Consider the following 8,780-nt stretch of genomic DNA (forward strand, 5'->3'; position numbering starts at 1 on the left):
CAGAGCCTGGCTCTTATAAAGCCCGGGGCGGGGGCCAAGCTGGTAGTTTTCTGCCAGCAGCCAGAGAGGCAGGAGTTCTCTCAGCCGTGACACAAGAAGTAGTAAGAACCACAAGTACTACTTGAGCAGAGTTACAGAAGGCAGCTCGGGAGGTTTGAGCCGTGGTGTTACGTTATAGCCAGGCGGCTTCAATTTGTGTTACAGCCTAGGGGCTTGTGGGTTTGGTTTGGTGTTGTTATTTATTAGACCGGTGGTTTGGGTGAGGCTATAGGGGTTGGAGGAGGCCTCATTGGGGACTCACAACAGAGGGTGAGGACCCCAATGCCTGAGTGGGTGGAGCATACTCATAGGGACCCACAGTGGTGTGGGGCCCTAGCACCAGTGAGGGCGCAGCTTACGGGGTGCTTAGACCCCAGCCCCAGGAGGGGGCGTTCAAGAAGCCCCAGTGCGGGCATAGCAAGCCCTAGAGAGGGGCAACTTTGAGAAGCCCAAGTTGGGCACAACGAGCCCCAGGAGGGGCAGCCTTTTTAAGAAACCCAGTACGGGCGTAACAAGCCCCAGAGCGGGGCAACCATTGAGAAGCCCAGTGCGGGCGTGACGGCCCCAGGAAGGGGGCAATATTTTAGAAGCCCAAGTGGGAGTACAACGAGCCCCAGGGAGGGGGCACTATTGAGAACGCCCCGAGAGAGGGCGACAGCATTGAGAAGCCCAGTGCGGGCGTGACGGGCCCCAGGAAGGGGGCAATACTTTAGAAGCCCAGGTGTGGGTGCGGAAAGCCCCAAGGAAGGGGGGGCATTATTGAGAAGCCCTAGTAAGGGCATAGCAGGCCCCAGGAGGGGGCACTATTGAAAAGGCCCAGACAGGGGGCAACAGCACAGAGAAGGCCCCGAGAGAGGGCGGCGGCACAGCAAAGGCCCGGAGTGGGCAGAGAGAGCCCCAGGAAGCGGCGTCAGTGTACGGAGAGAGACAAACCAACGTCTATCCCATCTGCGCGGCTTGGGGCATGGTATCAGGGGTGGTTGGAGCCACGCATAGCCCATAAGGCTAGGGTGCCCCGCAGCACCCATTTGTGCTGGACAAGACCCACGAGGGGTCCAGGAGTCTGTGTGTCCAAGAGGGCATAAGGCAGCCTCCCAACTTAAGATCAAAGACGTGGTGGGCGAGAATAGAGGGTGCCCTTGGGCCAACTTGACATGGAGAGGGGGGCCTCAAGGAGATCACGGCCCTCCTGCAGGACCCCGCCATGACACTGACAGTACTATCTTATGGCAGCATTAATTAGTTTACTGCAGCCTAATTGCATCGCACGTATAGACAGTAATGCTTTACTCCACAGCTAATTAGTCTACTCTGTGGTTAAGCACACATGTAGATGCAGCCTGTAGGTTTAAACCTAAATAAAGCAGGGGTAAACCTGGAATGGGTTTGCTACACTTATTATGTGTATAAATGTAACAATGCATTGTAATAGCTTATATCAGTAGCTTTTCAACCTTTTTCATTTCCGGACCTCTAAAAAATTTCAAATGGAGGTGTGGACCCCTTTAAATTGTAGGCGTGTATATTCACATACTTTTGATTGATCTTAGTCATCTTTTGTGGACCCCTTAGAACACAGTTGTGGACCTCCAGAGGCCTGCAGACCACAGGTTGAAAACCACTGACTTATATGGCTATTCTTTGATATTGTTACATCTATCTAAACCCCAAGATAAATAATCTGTTTTCAAGATTTGCTACGCAGGTAGATTCACTTTTGGGAAATCTTCTCACCTTAAGGGACAGGTGAATGCAGGGCTGTAAAATGACAGATACTTATTGGATTATCCTGATACAAATTACATTTTTTGCTTCCCACACTTTATTTTGTGGTAAGACTTCAATAGTTTATGTATTTTGTTTCTTCTTGATTTACTATCTTTAAATAATTAATATTATTAATATGATGTGTTGCAGGGCACTAAGACATGCCTGCTCCTTTCAGGGCAGAAGCAACCTACCCAGGGAGCCCTGCAGGTTAGGCAGAGCTCCACAGCTGCAGGTTGCCTGGGCAGCAGGCTTAAGAGGGAATTAGCTGGCACCTGCACATGGTCAACTGACTGGAGGAAGGCAGGGCCCTGGCGCACATAAACCCCAGGGCTGGGTTGGCAGGGTTTAGTTCTCTGGCAGCCACCAGAGAAAGGAGCTGCTGCATGAAAGAGCCACCTGGAGATGTTTGGTTGCCTGGTCTGCTACCTGAAGGACTCCTACGGTTACTAGAGTTCAGAAGGTACCCTGGGCTGAGTGGCATGCTAGACTAGGGAAGAGGTTTGACTTCTTAGAGGGACAGAATGCGACTCTATCATTATTGTTATGTTATAGCCTAGTGGCTGATGTTTGTGTTGTCATTTGTACCAGTGATTTGGGATGAGCCTATCAGGGGAGGTGGAGGTCTTATTAGTGCCCAGAGGTGGGCACATGATTGTGTAGAGCCCTGCGTCAAAGAGCCCCACACCAGAGGAGATTGAGTTAAGTTAGTGCCTGAAAGCCAGGCCTGACATACTGGGTCGAGGCTGTCTGGATACATTAAAAAGGTGGAGGTTGAGACACCCCACAGAGGGAACAATATCCATATAACTACCATGCCTCATGGTTAAGGGGAGGTTCTGGAGCCATGCATCTAGCCCATAAGGCTTAAGGTGTCCCATGAGGCACTGAATTGGAGTGGGACCCAGCAAGGTGTCCAGGAACCCACAGGGTCTAGTGGGGTTTAACAGGACTGTGGCTGCACAGAAACTCATGGGCAGCCTCCTTACTTTTTATTTTTACCAACAAGATGTGGCAGGGAAGATTAGAAGGGGCCCACAGGGCAGAACTGACACGATCATAGAGCCCTAGGGGCATCACGGCTATCCCTGGGGGTCCCGTGCCATGACATGATGTCACATTTCAGAGTTTTATATATAGTGAGATCAAAAGAAACCAGATGCAATTAGGCTGGCTCATTGGTACAGAGAATGAAATCCTGGCCCCAATTCAATCAATAGTAAAAGTTCCTTCGTGTCAATGAGGCAGAATTCCTCCCAAAATTTACTTACAAATATGCAGGTCCAGTTTGGATCTTATTCAACTGTGAGGGACAGATTTAGTTTTTTTAAATGAAAATGTTTTATCTTTAGAAATGTTTACTTAATTTGCCTGCTAAAAATAAAACTGCATATCAATGGATAATCTATAGAACTGGTCACTGCATGGCAATAAACAGAAAAAGTACATATTTTTCTCAAAAATTGTTTGGATAGGTATCCAAATATTTTATCTGAAGATGGGCATCCAATCTTATACTCTGACAATCAATTTTAAGTTTGAAATTGATGTACTTTTACCAGCACTGTAGGAATGTAGCCAGACACTCAAGACAAAATGAGAGACATAAATTCCAGTTACACCCATGATTGCAAATGAGAATATGTGGCTGCTAGCAGCAGCTGCTTTTTTTTTTTTTTAGTGGCCCCGCAAATCAGCACACGGGGTTGCCCCTACCACCCCCTCCCCACTTTTTATACTGCTAAATATAAAAAGGCATTTTATGATGATTTGTTGTACTGATTATTCCTGCAGGTGAACAGCAGGTATGCCATGCAGTACACCATACTGTTTTTTCTATATAATCCTTCACAGCAGTCAAGCAAATAGTTAGAGACCAATTCACCAGATCTTCTTTGATAGTAGTCTAAATGGGCCATATAACTCATTTTTTAAGGTATCTAGGGAGACTAATATTTTGAAATAAAGCTAACACAACTGAAAAATAAGAACAAGTCAGAGATATTACAGATCCATGTCATTCTTTCTAATTTATTATAGTAATCCACTATATGGATATTCTGTTGAATCTGTTAATGATTCTGTTACTGAACTTCCTAGTTCTGTTATAAATGCCAGTAAATCATCTGTACAAGGGCTAGTCAGTGTTTCTCATGCCAGACTAACAGACTCCTCTTTTTAGAGAAAGGGAGCGTATGGCTAATGTCAGACATTCCATAATCATATCAAATAACATACATAACTCTTCTGCCCCCCTCCTTAGTGGATGGAACTGTGATGGAAGGTGACTACTCAATGATATTAAATCTATTGCATCTGTGCAACTACATATACTTTCCAAAGAATCTTTTTTTTTAGACCTTTAATAAAAGTACACATTGATTTCCCTTTAAAAAAGAGGACATTTGATTGCTTTAGCTCCAGTCTTGAAAAAATAAACATTAATTCTAAAAGTTTTGGAAAAATGGATTTAAAAATCTCTAACTCCTGGTGCACAAAGCCTACCCAAACAGTCAGCTCAGATAATGGGGAGAATTGTTAGAGGCATGCACTGTAATGAACATTATCATGACTTCTGATATAAAATTGTTTCATGTGGTTGGTAAGATTTTATTTTCTATTCAAACTCTCTCTCTTTTGACATCTACATTTGTATGTATGCATGTATGTGTGTGTGTAACCTTGCTTATGGTTTGCATGTTTACCTGTGGGTTCTGTTCTATAATAGTTGCTTTGTGTATTTCTCAACTGTATACCTCATTAATATGCAGGTTTCAGGGATCGCTCATGCTTGTTTTCACTGTTTGTGGTCTGGGGTTATACAATTTCAGGTTAAGGTATGCAGTTATAAAGGGCAGGTGGATCAGATTGTGTGTCCATCAGCCCGCTCTTCCAAATTGTAAAGTTTGTAGGCAAATAAATGTTGATTCAAAGGGCCCTGCCACACGTGAAAATTAAAGCTGTATAGAAACCAGCTATAAAGTTGCTATACATTTTCAAGCACTATTTTTATGGCTGGATGGACATTTTTATGGTGTGATAATCACTTGGCATACATGGCCAATCTAAATTTCCTGCATGATTAACCAGTTCATTGACTGATAGCTACCTTGCATATATGGCTGGTTTAAATGTATTGAATGATAGACCAGTTAATTGTACAATGTGTGTAATGTGTGACAGGAACCCAAGTTATACAAAGGTCACTAAAAGTCATCTCTCAGAGATCTGCAGTTGGGTGCTGCTACCTTTTGCCTTTCTCACCCACCATGACTTCTTCTTAAGGTTTAAGATGCAACAGGAGGCTGTTTGCCTTTATGACATGTAATCTACCAACAGAAAGGGTTTATCACTCACTGTAGTCTCAGTTCAAATCTGAGGCCTGCTCCTTTAAGGGCTGGCTATGCTTGCCATGTTCAGTTATTCCATATATTTAAAGCAGGTCACTGCTGGCTAGGAGCTCCACCACCCCTACACTCCCTCCACATCCACCAGAGTTCAACAGAAACAGAAATAATGAAAAAAAACAGGAGCCCATCTCTCCTCTCGCCCAGGTCCAGGAGTGTTGCAGCTGGGAGCCATCGCTCCCTCTCCCTCCCTCTCTCCCTCTCCACCTGTAGTTACAGCAGCTGACTTTCATTTCCCCACCAATGCTCCAAGCAGCTAATCCACTCACTTCTCTGCTGGCTGCCACTCAGCTGCCCCTCCAGTAAGTGCCTCCCTGCAGGGCTTCTTTAGGTTTCAATCTGAGCTGGGTTTTCTCCCCAGCATGGCAGCTGTTAGTCACTCCATTACCTGTTGTGCTGCAGGGAGCAGACAGGGCTGAGGGACTGGTGCAGAGCCTTTCACCTCTCTGTTGCTCTGCTACACTCCTATTGGTATAGGGTGGGATCTAAAACAGCTGGATTTGCATCACAGTCTGAAAAGGACTGGTGGAGGAGTGATGGAGATCCCCTGACAGCAGTTCAGAGGAGTGGTGGAGACCGCTGGAGGTGGTGGCCAGAGCAGTGCTCCCTAGTATCATACCCTAGCAGCACTCCCAGCAACAGAGGGGCAGCAACTCTGATGCAGACTTCCCTACCCAGAACTTGCTACCTTGGCTGGTGTGGGTAGTAAAGTCCCAATAACAGAGTGGCAACCCCTGGGTAGGGTCTCCCTACCCTGCAGTTCTTACTTTGGCTTATGTAGGTGATAAAGCCACCAGATGGCAAAGCTGGTTGAGACTCCCTTCCCAGGTGACTGAGCAGGGGGAAGCTCTCCAGGTTGGTTTGCCAGTGACTATGACCTGGTTTAAGATAACTGTGACTGTCATCTGTTTTGAACTACAGTTAAGAGTTAATAGTTAAGTTTTCCTTAAGGTGTATGATTGCTCTCCTTTTCCCCATAACAAATCCTGTTCTAATTTAACATTTACTTGTGAGTCGGGAAGTTTATTCACATTAGCATATCAAATTATATTTTATTTTGATGGATCTTGCGCTGGGGGCCCGGGCTAAATTTGAGAGGTAGTGTAAAAGCTCTAAAATTGAACCTGGTCCTCATTACTACTGTTCAGTCCCTGGCAAAAGGGTTACATATGTATAAAGAAGGAGAGATCATCATTTCATACAAAATTGGTTAGGTTTTTTGCAAATCAATGTGGTGTACACAAACAATTTAAAAGTTATCTAAGAGGGGCCTTAATGATTGCAGCAATATTCCTATTAAAATTTGAAATAAACATTGTAGTGTTGCAGGTTGTATCCCAACAATTCCCAGCTGATATACAGTCCATTCAGACTCCATAGGCTGGCAGAAGTTAGAGCAGTGGGATCTAGCGCAGAGTTGCCATAAGAATCAGAAATTAAATGGGTCTGCATTCACTGTTGGGTTCAGGACAATTAATGTTTAAAAATTCTAGTTTGACCGTAAGGTAATAATTGCTTCTTTTAAAATTACAATGCTGCTTACCCTGGAGTAATGCTCTCCTATTACTCTTTACTATATGTGGAAGCACCTGTGCCTATCTTGTGAGGCATGCCTCAACTTTTCCATTGGATCTCTTTGAGTTTCAGTTCCCTTAGGAGTAGACAGCTTGCTCTTAGCCTTGTATAGCTGGATCTGGAGTAAGGCCAACCACCCTCTCCTGCCACGACTTTTTCTTGTGGATGTTGTCCTTAATCCAGTCCTGGCGCTGTCTTCCAGGGTTCCACCTCCCCTACACCCTGCCTTAAGCCAGCCTCTGAGGTCTTAAATAGATGTTCAAGGGCACGAAGACTATACTGTCTTATAGTGCAATAAGATTACTTTGGATCTTAGTCCATTCTTTATAGTCTCTTGGCCCAGAGTTGGACCACATAGTCCTTGTCCTGTGAGACCCTTCTGACCTTAGGATCCATGGTCAGAATGGTCTACTGTGAGCTATTCTTGCCCCACTCACAATTCCTCTCTAGTTCCATCTCTGTCTTGTCTTTCAGGTTCAGTGTCCTGGCTCAGATCCCAATCATCTGCTCCTGACTGCCAGAACAATCCTGCAGGTAAATCATTTGGCTCCTCCAAGCCGTCTCAGTGGGCTTGCTGCTGACAGGCTGCTCTCCACCATTTGCCCCTTCCAGGCTTCCGGACCTCACTTCTGGCCCATCCATCTCCCCAAACCAGCCTGCTTTTAACCCAGGCATGGGGTTCCTCCTTGATAAATGGTTTCCCCAGCATTTGTTTTCTTACTCGGCGCTGTTTCTTGCTGCTATTTTCCCGCTGCCTGTGGACTCTGCAGGTAAGATTCTTGTTCTTCCTCCTCTCCATCACACTATACTTAGCAACTAGCCACTTGAAAATCATGAGAAAAGCAAAAAGCGTAAACCTTACAGTGTGTGATTTACTAAATGCATGAAGGCCCATCAAGTTTGTCAGTCACAAGGATTCTGAGATTGAAGATTCAGTTGCTATTTAATGTTGCTGTTATCTTTAATTCTATGATTTTTTTCTATATTAAAAAAACCCCCAACAACAACATCCTTCAATATCATGGAAGAAATTCGTTTTTAATATCGCATCTAGAATTTAAGGAATTTAACCCAAAGGGAAAAACAATATAAAAAGGTTAGCTATCATTTTTAGTGGCTTGATAATGCATAGCAAAAATTGTTTTCACTGAGGTAAAATAAGTTAAGATTTAGGAGGAGGCAGCTAATAATGGTAAATAAATAAACCTGTTACAATTACAAACTTATTTGTTACTTAATTTCTTTCTGCCAAAGTTTTCCTATTTCATTATTAATCTTACCTAGTTTTGCAATGTCCTTGAAATCTCTGAAAGAAAGTACTGCATCAATGGTAAAAGTTATTGTATTTTTTCATTGTTACCAACCAGTGATGAAGTTTGTGTAGATTTTCTGGAGCTAACAGTTAAATTGATTTATGTATTAAACTCACTGAAATTAGTCAAGCTGATTAGAAAAAAGAAAAAAAAATGTTAAAACCGCTTCTTATAGAGGATTAGTTTGTTAGAAGCTAGAGGATTAGTTTGTTTAACAAAATCTTTAAACTTTTAAAAACCTCTACATGTTAAAATTTAAGGAATTTGCACAATAAAATCCAAACACCCATGCTTGCTTACTATGATGGAACATGAATTTGTGATAGTTCCAGAATGAAAATTATTGATTTGCAAAGAACAATGCTTATCTTTTGTTTATCTAGATAACAATAGAATCTTCTGCTAATAATTAATCTTTCATCAAAATATTATTCCTCCTCTCTTCAGGTTCTAGGTAATTTATAATTTCTGCAGAGTGCCCCTGGCAATGACCAAGATGCCACATTAATGTTTGAAAGGGAAACAGTTTTGAAATAAAAGCAGTTCATATACTGCTACTTAAAAAAAAAAAAAAAAAAATCCTTTTTGAGGGCATGACCTCAGTTCTATAGTCAGCCCAGGATCTGTACCTGAAGAAACAAATGCAACATCTAATGGTAGATAGTCCACCCAGGAATGC

At 43.5% G+C, this 8,780-nt stretch overlaps 1 long non-coding RNA gene across 1 annotated transcript; it reads left to right on the forward strand.

Annotated features, from left to right (window-relative positions):
- The first annotated feature begins 58 nt into the window (after window positions 1–58).
- Window positions 59–7,548, forward strand: LOC102387104. The gene is made up of 3 exons (XR_324509.2): window positions 59–101; window positions 7,263–7,322; window positions 7,401–7,548. It is a non-coding gene; the product is annotated as an uncharacterized LOC102387104 (long non-coding RNA).
- The last annotated feature ends 1,232 nt before the right edge of the window (window positions 7,549–8,780 follow it).

This window comes from Alligator sinensis, unplaced genomic scaffold (genome assembly GCF_000455745.1).
Source record: "Alligator sinensis unplaced genomic scaffold, ASM45574v1 scaffold286_1, whole genome shotgun sequence".
Lineage (NCBI taxonomy): Eukaryota > Metazoa > Chordata > Crocodylia > Alligatoridae > Alligator > Alligator sinensis.